This window comes from Mauremys reevesii, linkage group 2 (genome assembly GCF_016161935.1).
Source record: "Mauremys reevesii isolate NIE-2019 linkage group 2, ASM1616193v1, whole genome shotgun sequence".
NCBI lineage: Eukaryota > Metazoa > Chordata > Testudines > Geoemydidae > Mauremys > Mauremys reevesii.
The window spans coordinates 91,321,713-91,336,088 of record NC_052624.1 but is presented as its reverse complement, the minus strand read 5'-3'; the positions used below and the strand labels follow the sequence as shown (position 1 = coordinate 91,336,088).

Sequence of the window (14,376 nt, the reverse complement as noted above, 5' to 3'; positions counted from 1 at the left end):
TCTGTACATTTCCCTCTCCGTTTGTGACATCCCTTCTGTCAGATACCCTCCAACAGATTACTAGAGTTTCCCTTCATACTCTGACTACTTTAAGGAACAAATCCAAGGTGTTACGCCATTCTAAGAACACTACTGTAGCAACTTCCACACTGTCTCCATTGCCATGGAGCTTTCGGCCAATTAAGAGGCATGGTGAGGGACATTCCCCAGCCTCACCCCTGTCTTTATCTACCTTTATTCCTCAGTTAGCTACTTATCAGTGAAAATGTTTTAGGTGCTGATGCCCATGGGCCTGTGCATGCTACTTACACAAATACCCATACTTACCTTATCCAAATGAATCCAAAAACAGGGGTAGAAAGAACGGGTTAACGGAATACAACAGCGGTTCACAAACTTCCTTGCACCATGATCCCCTTCTGACAACAAAAATTACTACACGACCCCAGGAGTGGGGACCAAAGACCAAGCCTGACCATGCCCCGCTGCCCTGGGGGGTGGGGGGGTAGAAGCAAAGCTGAAGCCCAAAGGCTTCTGCCCTGGATGGTGGACACGTAACCTTACCCCAGGCGGTGGGGCTTGAGCTTCAGACTGGCTAAGGATCAGGGCCAACACCAGCCTTGGCGACCCCATTAAAATGGGGTCCCAACCCACTTTGGGGTCATGTCCCACAGTTTGAGAACCCGGAATACAGCATTGCAGGACATTACATGTAATTTACAGTGTAAAACACTCTCTCTCCTCAATCTTTTACAACTGTTCAATAAAGGGAATGTGTGGGGATTGTTGATTACGTATATGAAGACTTTAAGGAGGGTTTTTTTAAAAAGAGGTGCTTGGCAGATGAGAACAGGGAGACTTTTCCAGCAACAGAGCATGGTATAAGATGTAGTAGACTTCAGAAGAGTCTAAGAACAGTAGTGGAAGTCCTATCACTTGGGACTTAACAGTGAACCAAAATAAGCTACAAGAGTTCCATATGGAATAATCTGCTTTGGCAGGAAATATGACATGTCTTTTTTATCTGTAACATCCTACGATTTAAGGAACATTCCTTATCCAATATACAGAGTTTAAGTATACCTCACTGTGAGAATACCTTGTAAGGGTATATAGACCTTATAAAATATTTAAAATTTTATCTTTCAAATGGATTTTCATCTTGTTGAGATTTAAAGAAACTTTTCTTTATTAACATGTAGCTTTCAGAATATAAGCTGTCTGACCTACAGCCCAGTTCCAAAATAGAAAAGTTATTTTAATTGCCTTGATTGTCAGAAGAAAAAGATCATTTGTTTTTAGGTCATATACAGTGGTTTTTGTAGCTGTGCTGGTCCATGATATTAGAGAATCAAGGTGGGTGAGGTAATATCTTTTATAAGATGAACTTTTGTTGGTGAGAGAGAGAGAGAAGCTTTTGAGTGTTCTTCAGGTCCGGAAAATGCACTCAAAGTGTAACAGCTACATTCAAGGTGGAACAGATTGTTTAACGTAAGTAGTTAATACATTCCAAGGGATCATTCAAGGTGAAGTGGGTTAGCAAAGAACTGGAGCAAAGAAATTTGTCTTGACTGAATTTATTTTATTTTGCTGATGACTGAATGCTGAGAACCTGGTTTTGCTGTGCTAGGGTTTTTCCTATTCATTGTTTTCACAGGGTTTTATGTTGAATACTTTTGTAAACTTGTAACAATGTCTTAAGACCACGTCAGCTTCCAGAAAAGTAGTCTTATGTGTCTGGATTTTGACATTTTGAGGGTGATTGCAGATGCATAGTCTCTGATGTGGACCACAGTATTTTTTTAAATTGCTGGTTTAAGTGGGATTTTCCAACTTGATGCACCTATTTTAAGCTAAACAGTTGAATGTCTCCATGGTAAGCCTCACCCTTGATTTGTCGGAAGACCTTGGAGGAAAGAGTTGCAAGGTGAAGCAAGCAAAATTTGTAAACCATAAACATCAGTGGTACGGCTGAGAAACCTTGACTTTCAAATTAATAAGGCATCTAAGGGAAGACTGATATTCCAGAATCAACAAGGCTGATCATCTTGGTGAGAGAAAGTCACAACATCAAAATACAGCCCAAACTAGCCTTTGACTAGACCAGGGGTAGGCAACCTATGGCATGGGTGCCGAAGGCGGCATGCGAGCTGGTTTTCAGTGGCACTCACACTGCCCGGGTCCTGGCCAGCGGTCCAGGGGGCTCTGCATTTTAATTTAATTTTAAATGAAGCTTCTCAAACATTTTAAAAACCTTTTTACTTTACATACAGCAATCATTTGGTTATATATTATAGACTTATAGAAAGAGACCTTCTAAAAACATTAAAATGTATTACTGGCACGCAAAACCTTAAATTAGAGTGAATAAATGAAGGCTCAGCACACCACTTCTGAAAGGTTGCCGACTCCTGGACTAGACTTTCCCTGCACCCATTGTATCAGCTGATCACCACAGGTTCAGGAAGGATTTTTCCGTATTGCAGCATTGCAAAAATAGCCAGGTACATTATTATTTGGGATGTGGTGTGGTGGTAATATCTTACTCTAAAGATCAGGTATAATCCTCTGCCATGCACAGTGTACTCAATTTGTACCATTAGTCTGATCCGGCATGGCAAATAGTCAGTTATAAAGCTAAAGTTTCAGAAAATAAAAGGGGATATCTTACAACTGTGTTATTGTTAGGGATCTCTTTCATAGCTATAAAATATGACTTTAAGTGTGAAAATGCTTGCAAAGCTTGTCACATTTTAAAATGGCTCAATTTCTAAAATCAAATATTTCTTTAAAGGTTCTAAAGAATCCACAGGTATTCTTTGGTTTCCTGGAAAATGCACCTGACAGCGGCCTGAGAGATTCCCCATGCCCTTAAAACATGCAGGGGCACCAGAACAGGGGGGAGGGTCAGGGCCCTCTTCTTACTGTCGACAAGGGCGAGCGGGGCATCGGGGGGGAAGGGGCAATTCAGGCATTGGTGCCCCCCCACACACACACACTTTTAGGAAGCTTCCACCACCCCTGCTGACATCCCCTGGAAAAAAAAATTAAGCTTTAGATGTACAGTACAAAATTCAAGTATGACTGATCTGCATACATCATCGATGTTTCAGCTCAAGCAGCGCACAAACTGTTCGCTGGATGTTTCTAGAGGAACCTCTACTTTGATGAGCAGACTGGTCCCCTCCTTTATTCAATGCTGACTCTGGCACAGAAATGCCCTGATTCACTGACTTTTCAATGACACTTTCTTAACGCTATGGCTGGGCTAGGGTGACCAGACAGCAAGTGTGAAAAATCAGGATAGCGGGTGGGGGAGGGGGGTCATAGGAGCCTGGATAAGAAAAAGACCCAAAATCAGGGCTGTCCCTATAAAACCAGGACATCTGGTCACCCCAGCTGCTGCTGCTGCGCCCCGCCCCCAACCAGCCGCTCTGTGAACGGACACAAAAAGGAAACAGCCCCAACCCGGCTACCAGCCGGTGGCCCAGGAGCTACCGAACCACCCAGGCCTCAGGAGCCGCGGACCCTCCGGGGACGTGTCCCGGCATCTCACAGCTCCCCCCGCACCGCAGCCGGGCGGAGCGGCCTGAGGCCGGGACCCGATCCAGGCCTGCCCGGCCCTCAGAGCCTCGGGGGCCGCAGCTCCTGGGCAGGCCCGGCGCGCCCCCGGGGGCTGGTCAGACGGGCCGAGCCCCGCAGGGAGGGGATCGCGGCGGCGGCCGGCCGGGGCGGGGGGATCCAGTCACGGGGGGGGGCGGGCGGTGAGTGGGCCGAGGAGAAGGCGGAGGGATCTAGTCACCCAAGCGGGGGGTGGGGGGAGGGAGAAGAGCGGGATCTGCGGCCACCGGGGAGGGGCGCTTACCTCAGCCGCGGTGGGGGACGGGGCCGCGCCGCTGCGGCAAGGGGCGGCCCCGGCTGGGGGGCGGCGGTGCAGGGCCGCGCACCAACAGAAACCGCCGCGGGGCCTGGCAACTGCCACCCACAGCGTGACTAGAGCGGCAGGGGGCGGGGCTCGCGTCGGCAGCGAATGGGGGCGGGGCCGAGTGGGGCGTGGGCGGGGCTTATAGGCCAGGGGGCGGGGCTTCGGCCTCCTTAGGCAGCGATGGGATGGGGGTGCTTGGGGCAGGGCCATAAGGAGGCGATACTGGCACAGAGGGACCAAAGGGTACAAAAGGGCGTGTGGGTCACCACGTCCCTGCTGTCACAGGCAACCCAGCCACCTAACCCCACTCACACAGGGACCGAGCTCCATCTTAAAAGGAGATGGGTTATCAGCACCCCATCTACTATTGAAACTGATTGTATGAGCCTAGCAGCTAATTGTCACCATTTAGGACGGTGCCTACTTTACTACATTAGTGCAGTGGGTTACACAACCTTTAAGCATGGATTTCTGCCCAGTTCCTCCCCCCCCCCCCCGAATTACCAGATTTTTTAAAAACCAAGTCATCATATTTTAACCTGAATTTGGCAAGTGCAGGAACACCCCAGACCTAGGGTTGCCAACCCCTGAGGATTGCTCTGGCGTCTCCAGGATTTAAAAATCAAAGTTTAATTAAAGATTATATCATTTGATGAAACCTCCAGGGATGTGTCCAACCAAAATTGAAAAACCTACTCAGACCTGGCTCAGCCTCACACAGGTGTTGCCTGACAGCACAGCACACCTGAGCAGAGGAGGGTCACTACCAGTTCCAGCTGTCGGGTGTGGGGGAATGAGATTGGCAGAGTGGCCGATGATTGCCACCATCTGCTTTCCCTGCCCGACAGATGCCTCTCCTGACCCCAGCCCTTCAGCACAACTGTGTCAGCTTCCCCCAGTGCAGTGAGGGAGGGAGATGAGCCCCAGCAGCAAAGATCACCTGGCCACTGCAGCAATAAGCCTGTAGGAAATGGAAGGCTCCCCTCATGCCACCTCCTGTGAGTACTGGACACCCCTATCACCCCTCAAACACTGGCCTTCCATTGTCAGTTTTTACTGATTTTTCACCTATTTTTTAAACACTGACATTCCCAGGACACAAAATAAAAACCAAAAACAAAGGGCCTTAAATTATATATAATCCAAGATACAAAATGTGCCCCAGAAGATACACCACCCCAATTCTACTCCTCATGCTGCCAACACTTCCAGATCTGCTGTAACCAATGAGAAGACCATCCCATGCCCCTCCACTATCTTGCACTGTACAAATTCCTTTTAATTTGAATGGGGAACTAAGCATTGAGTATGTATAAATAAAGTAGTTCTCAGCTGGTTCCAAGTACAGTGGCTACTCATTCTATATCTGCATATTAGTTAACATTTCTTATTAGATGCAGATAATGGGGGTGCATTTGTGGGGGGAAATCTTTACAATAATGATGCATGCTCTGGAAATTAAACAAAACTTTCATATCCCATACCGACCCCAATCCTCAGGACAGATGGAAAGAATGAATCACACCATTAAAGAGACACTGTGAAAAGTGGTAGACCACTCTGGTAGAACTGGCCTGAAAAGCTGCCCTTAATCCTAGCTGCCATCCATAGCAGTGACAGGCTGAGGACAAAAATCCAGCCATACCAAATCCTGTTTGGGCAGCAGGTGCGGTTAATGATTAATACTGAATGCCTCACTGAAGAACACCCTACAGCAGAGGTGGGCAAGCTCCGGCCTGGGGGGCCGCATCCAGCCCTCCAGACATTTTAATCCAGCCCTCAAGTTCCAGCTGGGGAGTGGGGTTGGGGGCTTGCCCTGCTCCGCGTGGCTCCTGGAAGCAGTGGCATGTCCCTCCTCCGGCTCCTACATCTGGGACAGTCAGGGGGCTCCATACACTGCCCCTGCCCCAAACGCCACCCCCGCAGCTCTCATTGACCGGGAACCGTGACCAATGGGAGCTGCAGGGGGGGGCGCCTGCAGATGGGGCAGCGCACAGAGCTGCCTGGCAACACCGCCACATAGGAGCTGAATGGAGGACATGCCGCTGCTTCTGGGAGCTGTTTGAGGTAAGTGCCGCCTGCACCCCTCACCCCCTCCCATGCCCCACCCCCTGCCTCAGCCCTGATACCCCTCCTGCCCTCAAACCCCTCCGTGCCAGCCCAGAGCACCCTCCTGCACCCCCAACTCCTCATCCCCAGCCCCACCCCAGTTGGCAGCCTGCACCCCCAGCTGGAGCCCTCACCCCCTCTCTACCCCAACCCCCAATTTTGTGAGCATTCATATAATTTTCCATACCTTGATGTGGCCCTCGGGCCAAAAAGTTTGCCTACCCCTGCCCTACAGCAATCCAGCATGACTACTTTCAGTGGCTTAAACAATTGCAAGAAAACAAAACTACCTTACAATACAGGGTGAATCAAGCTATTGAACAAATGAATACAAAATTGTACAAGCAAAAAGCCACTGATTCTGATTTACAGGAAGCCGGTGACCAGGTAATGTATTTAAAGCTAGGGAAAAAGGATCATACTCTGGATTCTAAGTGGACAGGTCCCTATTCCATAGCTGACTGTCTTATCCCACTAGTGTACCATATTGAAAAAGACGGCAAACTAAATAGGTTCGTGTGTCACAGATGAAATTGTTTTCTTAATCTGTTTGTGTTTAATTATTACAGATATTGTACATGGACTAGAAGTATATACCTGCCACTAACCACATGAATTCCTGCACCCCAATGGAGATTCCCTCACACACTACCTGATCCTAAGGGAGTCCTGCCAGGAATCTGCTAAGGGCAAGAGGTTGTTGTTTTGGGGGATATTTATAAGCTTTTGAGGTTCAGGGATAACATACACAGACTGGGGGCTATAATGGTTTAATTGGAGCATGGAACAGGATTCAGGAAATACCCATGCATAACAATACCCTGTATGGTCCCTTCATACAAATTACATTCCAAGCCTGGGTTAATATAACCAGTGAGAATTGTGACTGCGTGATTGAGGTGACAACCCCTATGGAGCCAATCATGGATTTTAGTCCTTTTTGCGAAGCCAGTGAACCTGGTTCACACACCTTTCCACCATTAGAGGTGCACACAATTACGGTGTTGGTGAACAAAACGATTTTTGTGTGCAACATAACAGTGCTACTGTTAAATGGTCCTCCAATAATGGAAAGATCCAACCCACATTTACTTAAAAAAACAACCAGCCGGTAAGGCATATGTGGCACCCATGATAACAATGCTACACAGCACAGTTAACTGAGCAACAGCTGTTAGCCATTGTTTTAATAGATGGATTGGATCTGAGCCAAGGATATGTCTGCCTTACCCCCCTCCCCCCCACCCCACCCTTCCCAACAGACACAGAAATAATCTTTTCCTCCCTTATGTTTTAGAATGGTATAAGCCTATGGAATCATACGTATACACAAACACCCTAACAGGATATATTACTATCCAGGTAATACAGGTTCGCCCTGCCATGTACCTGAACACCTTATGGTCTTTCCTAGCACACCCTACAGGGAAGGCATATTTGGGCCCCACAATTGGCAGGAATGTATTTAAATGAGAAAGGAGATTACCGTATGAAAAATGGACTAGCCAACAGTGGGTATACCCCGCCTTGCCGATTTTAGAGGAGCCTTGCTCCATGCAAAACAAAAATTTAGCAACATGCTACTGGGATGAATTGGATAATAGCACCACGAAAGTATACTATGATGGAAAGAATTGTGTTTGTATTCTTGGATTGGAAAAAATTGTGTGGCAGGAAAAGTATACTCAAAGGCCACCTGTACAACAATGTATGTGCAATGTAACAATATTGCAAACTCCCACCATGACTTACTATTTTCCGGTTCATGAAAACAAGGATGTTAACCCAGTAGATGCCAATAATGCTTTGAGTTTTAACTTTTATTTGGGGGTTAATTGGACCACCTCGTAGCAATGGCTAGCGGGGAATAAGCAAATTAGTCCACTGACTGCAGCAACCCGGACAAAAATACTAACACGAAGTCTAGCTATTTTGCACCGAGGAACTGAAATTCTAATTATATCCACACAAGCTCAACAAATGATGGTGCACCATTGGTATGACATTTTTAGAGGCTGGTCCCCGTCATGGACATCAGTTTTAAATATTTATGATTCATCCCATATCTTGTTTTCTTTGTACTAATTGGAATAATGTTTGTCATGTGTTTTATGTGCTGTTGGATGAAAAGAAGGGAGGGATAACTCAGTGGTTTGAGCATTGGCCTGCTAAACCCAGCATTGTGAGTTCAATCCTTGAGGGGGCCATTTAGGGATCTAGGGCAAAAATTTCACAGCACTTGGTCCTGCTGTAAAGGCAGGGGACTGGACTTGATGACCTTTCAAGGTCCCTTCCAGTTCTATGAGATAGGTATATCTCTCCAGATATATATAAATTCAAACCACAAGCCCAAATTGTTTTGCAATACATTACCTTAAAGCAATTAAAGAAGATGTGACCCATTTAATATATTGATATTAAAGGGTCAAAAGGGGGACAATGTAAGCAAAAGCCTAATGGGAAGAAATTGTCTCAAGTAAAATTGTACTCCATTTTGATTATTTTGCTTTATACTCCATTTTGCTAGCTCTGAATTAGTAAGAAGAAATTGTAGCCTTGAATTAGTAAGAAGAAATTGTTCTGAGTTGATTCTTTATTGATTGTGTTAATGATTGTTTTTAGAAGGATAGAAGTTTTATGGCTGTTACTGCCTTATTTACTTTTTGGTGTGAGTGAAGAATGTATGGTAATTAACTGAGAAAGAACAGCGAGGCCTGATGGTCAAGAAGGAAGTGGAGGAATTGAGAGGCGCCAACTTTCACCCGGATGGCAGATTGACGACCCTAACACAAAGGCATACAACCCCAAGGACAAGATAAAGAATGGAGCCAGAGGGACAAGATAAGAAACAGCTGTGGATAACTCCCAATAACAACCCAAATAATGCTGATTGGAGCAATCTTGAACAGCTCCCAGGTAACACAGCAAGGTCCAGAGACTTGTGTGGGAGCTCATCACTATAAAAGAAGGGTGTAAAGCCCTGGGACTTTGGGTTCGTTTTGCATCAACATCCAAGCTTCGTACGCATTCCACAGAGGCCCAGCTCCCCGCCCTCGTGTGCAGTTTCAGGTGGCTGCTGGAACTGACTGAGCAACACTGAGAACTGGTAACTGTAAAATCCAGCTGCAGAACTTTTTGCTGTGTGTGGGTGTGTGAATGGAAGCATGCTGAATTTAATGCTTAAATTATACTCTCAATAAATGTGGCATATTGCCTTATCCCCTTTAAAAGATTCTGTGTGCTTCTTATAAGCATAACATGTCAACTCTATCAATAAACTGTAGTATATACACATGATAAAGCATGTTAACTCTACCTTTGTCCAACAGACATATGTTGGTACAACACACATTTGTCGGGAGAAAAACAGAGTTCTCTCTTTCAGGTTGGGTGCAGCAAGTCAGATACTTTATTATCTCTAGCAATTGCGTGGAGGGAGATAGCAGAACAGGTCTCTCTCCAGGTAAACAATTACAGCAAGCATTTATAAATGCTTTTGTTACATACAATAATGGGCGACAGCTGCATTTTGTTTATACATATGTCATCCTGATACCTTATTTTCCTCAACAATTTAGACTATAGTCTACATTCCATACTTATCTAACACAAGGTCACAACTTCTCATACAGTTCTTTCCCACTCGCCTCACACAATCCTCGCTTCTACAAATCTTGTGTTATTAGGGTTACGGCTAACATGACTCTTGCTTACATAAGGGGACTGTTTGAATATGAAATCCCCTTCAAATGCTTGTCAGTTCTTTCTCTACTTCCACACATTTGTTACTGGTTTGGTGAAATCAAATTATAGAACATACCACCAGTTTGGGGTATCTGCCCTTCTTCTGACAGTCTCCCTAAGGTAGGAATTCTCAGTCACGAGCCACTCCAAACAGTGTGATACCATAATATAAATATTTACTACTACCAGGGGCGGCTCTAGAAAATAGGCTGCCCCAGGCAGCGGTGTGCGCGCGCGCCTCTTCCTCGTCCCCCGTGGGCCGTCCCCCGCCCTCCTGCTCGCTGCGCGCCGCAGCCAGCGGAGGGTCCGGGAGCCCCGGGACGAGCGGCGCCGCCTCGCGCCTCCTGCCCCGCGGCCCGCCCGCGCGCGCGCCCGCGGCATGTGGACGCAGCGCCAGCATGGCAGCCCCGCCTGCCCGCCCCCCCCCCTCTACCCCCTAGGGCCCCCGCCAAGGGCGCCAGCTGCTTTGCTGGTGCTTGCCCGACTACTACTGTCAAACAGTTACACAAAACATTGTTCTGTTTGTAGTGTAGATAGGACCTTTGTCACAACTCTTCTTTTCATTTGTATATACTGTACATATGTCCATAACCTGAGCCATACACATGTAGTTACAAAAGTATCAATAGGAGAACACTAAACTCTGCCCAGGCCTTTACCTGTCTGTTATTCAGTACTATCACAAAAGCTAACCGAATTTACTAAAAACAATGACGTGTTCATTAAACACATCTAAACATATTTACCCCCTCCAATAAAACAAATGGTTTTCTGCACATTTTCATTAGAAAACAACAAATCCAATAAAAAACAATGTAGCATTAGCAAAATGGTAAATATTGTTTTTAGTCTTTTACAAATCAAAGTGCACTCCAATAGAGAAAAATGGTTACAAGAACATTTGCCAATTATGTTTGTTTTATTGTTGATTGAAGAATAACTGATTTCTTGGCTGCAGGTTTCTCAATGCAGTTATAGTAAGTGAAGAAACAAGTTCTCACTATTCAGAGTTGAATACATTTGTTAATGTTTATATGCCTGAAAAACGCATAGATTAACAAAGTGATCTGGTACTCTTGCTCTATGAATAAATTCCAAGACAATCTCTTGTATTAGACTAACTCCGCCACCCTCTCCTTTTGCATTCTAAAATGTCATTTCAGAAAATAAGCCCACTTTCACTGTAAGCATGCCTATAGAAACAGGCAAAACTATTTCCAGCAATGCAGATGAATCCAACAACTTCCTAGCTGTACAGGACCTTTAAAAAAGGTAAAACAATATACAAATATGTTAATATCCTCCAGTGAACAAATCAGTATTGGCACAGAGATTATTTGGGGAGGAAGCAAAACTCTAAATTAACTGGGCACTATCAATTTGTAATTTTTCAGATTAATTTATTTCAAAATATGAATTATCCTATCAGAGAACCCTTGAAATTATAGGGCCTGATTTTTCCAGTACTGTTTAAAGGGTATTTGGGTAGGACCAAGTGCAAACATGTTTGGGTCCACTCCTCCAGCCCTCTCCCTTTCAGTCTAGGCACTCACCTGCCTGCTGACCCTTCTGTTTCATGTTTGCTACTATTGTTACTGGTAAGCACACTCTTGCAGGGCCCAGGCTAAAATGTTCATGAGACCTTTACCCCGGCCCAGCGCAATGCATAAGACAGGAGTACAATGGACCATCAACAAAACAGTGAAAATAACTAAACACAAAGTGTAAAATCCAGGCCCTACTGAAGACAACGGTGTGATGGGTGAGATCACAGAAAACCCCTTGGGAACTGCCAACTGATGTGCCAAGACTACTTCTGCCCCTGCTTTCCTGCCAGCTCAAGACCCCAGCACCCTGTCTTGCTGAGCCAGACACGCTCATCTGTTCCAACACTAGGGTGACCAGATGTCCCGATTTTATAGGGACAGTCCCAATTTTGGGGTCTTTTTCTTATGTAGGCTCTTATTACCCCCCACCCCCATCCCGATTTTTCACATTTGCTGTCTGGTCACCCTATCCAACACAGACCCAGGATCTGAATTACTTGCCCCAAAGCTGCAGGCTTGACTGAAAGCAGCTAACAGATGTGTTCTTGCCTTTAACAGTCAGATGTCCAAATTCCAAGGGGGTCCAAACCCCAAATAAATCCGTTTTACCCTGGTATAAAGCTTATACAGGGTAAACTCAAATTGTTCATGCTCTATAACTCTGATAGAGAGATATGCACAGCTGTTTGCCCCCCTCTGGATTAATTAATACATACTCTGGGTTAATTAATAAGTAAAAAGTGATTTTATTAAATACAGAAAATAGGATTTAAGTGGTTTCAAGTAGTAACAGACAGAACAACGTGAATTACCAAGCAAAATAAAATAAAACATGCAAGTCTATGTCTAATACAGTAAGAAACTGAATACAGATAAGATCTCACCCTCAGAGATGTATCAATACATTTCTTTCACAGACTAGATGCCTTCTGAGTCTGGGCACAATCCTTTCCCCTGGTACAGCTCTTGTTCCAGCTCAGATGGTAGCTAGGGGATTCATCATGATGGCTCTCACTTTGTTCTGTTCCACCCATTTATATATCTTTTGCATAAGGTGGGAATCCTTTGTCCCTCTGGGTTCCCAGGTGTTCTCCCCCCCTGCTTCTCAATGGAAAAGCACTAGGTTAAACATGGATTCCAGTTCAGGTGACATGATCACATGTCACTGTAAGACTTCATTACCCACTTGCCAGCACACACGCCATATACAGGAAGACTTACAGGTCAAACAGAGCCATCTGCAGTCAATTGTCCCAGTTAATGGCAGTCATCAAGATTCCAAACCACCCTTAGTGGCCCACACTTTGCATAATTACAATAGGCCCTCAGAGTTATATTTCATATTTCTAGTTTCAGATACAAGAATAGTACATTTATACAAATAGGATGATCACACTCAGTAGATTATAAGCTTTGTAATGATACCTTACAAGAGACCTTTTGCATGAAGCATATTCCAGTTACGTTAGCATATTTTCATAAAATCACAGAGTGCAACGTCAAACAGGAGCTTTGCCAATAACGTCAAGTAGGGCCAAGATTTCCCCCAAAGTGCTGTCAAGTGTACAATGTAAGTAAACTGGAAAAACAGAAATTATTTGTAACAATATTATGTACAAAATTTTGAAATGGAAATATGATTTTCAAAGTGATGGTTTGGAACTAGTAGGAACAGGTGAAAGGTTTTTTGAGGAGTTGGGGTAGAAGGTGGGGAAAGAATTCAATTCTCTGTCCCGGGGCTAAGTTGTTTGAAAGGAAATTTTTCCTGAAAATTAAGCTTTTTGAAATAGAAAGTACATTTTGATTAATTACTTGGTTATTTATGCAAGCTTATGATAAAATTGCCAATAGGTCAACTATGCCATGGCCAGACTTAATTGCAAATATAATTAGTATGATCCATGGTTGCTGCCACTAATGCAATATACTCGTCAACAAAATAATTGTCCTTATTCCTTTTGACTTGGAAACTGCAAAACAAACACAAAAGACCAAATTCAGAGGTGAATGTAAATTAATTCAAAAGGAGTCTGTCAGTATTTATTATGTTACAACTTCTGGCCCCCTTTATGTGTGTTTTATCTGGACTTACACTCCCTCATACTTGCAACTGCCAAAGCACACCTTCTGAAGAGTCAGTGTTGGACTGCACCATGATTAACTGAGAAGATGTTTGAGCTAGCGGAAAAACTATGCAGGGTGAAACAGAATGGCCTGGAGATGGAAGAACATAGGATAGAACCGGGGTCGGCAGCCTTTCAGAAGTGGTGTGCTGACTCTTCATTTAGTCACTCTAATTTAAGGTTTTGCATGCCAGTAATACATTCTAACATTTTTAGAAGGTCTTTTTCTATGTCTTTAATATATAACTAAACTATTGTTGTATTTAAAGAAAATAAGGTTTTAAAAATGTTTAAGAAGCTTCATTTAAAATTAAATTAAAATGCAGAGTCCACCGGATCGGTGGCCAGGACCCAAGCAGTGTCAGTGCCACTGAATATCAGCTCGTGTGCCATCTTTGGCACGCGTGCCTTAGGTTGCCTACCCCTGGGATAGAATGTAATGAAATTAGCAGACAGACTTATAGGCAGACTAGATGAGACGAGAGCGAATATCTGAGGGCCAAGTATATGGTGCTGGAGAATTATAAAGAGAGTAAAAATAAAAAAAGTAGGTTCACAGTGGTCAGACTTCTTACCAAAAGCTTTTCCCCACAATCAAACATTATAAAAGATCTCAAGGGCAGAGTTCCCACCAAGGGTGATGATATTAAACACACACAGAGAAATTATTGTGCCATTCTGTGTGCCTCACCAAAGTCACTCATAATGACAAAAGAGTATCGAATCTGAGCCATCAAACCTGTGAGAAGAAGTAGGGCACACTATTATGGAATGAAGGCTGTGAACGCACCAGAGGTAGAGAATATACCTGCAGAATTGTTAAAAGCAATTGATGAACATGGTACCACTCTTAATGTGGAAAGTTTGTAGTGATATATGGCTGACTAGAAATTGGCTGGAGGACTGATAAAGGGATTTTTCTGCCCTT

At 44.6% G+C, this 14,376-nt stretch overlaps 1 protein-coding gene across 1 annotated transcript in view; it reads right to left on the bottom strand.

The window, feature by feature from the left end:
- STARD3NL (STARD3 N-terminal like) overlaps nucleotides 1-4,017 on the bottom strand; it is a 41,370-nt gene extending 37,353 nt beyond the window's left edge. The window contains exon 1 of the mRNA XM_039524393.1: nucleotides 3,866-4,017. The gene's annotated coding sequence lies outside the window, so the exon portion shown is untranslated. The remainder of the gene's footprint in view (nucleotides 1-3,865) is intronic.
- Nucleotides 4,018-14,376: the final 10,359 nt, after the last annotated feature.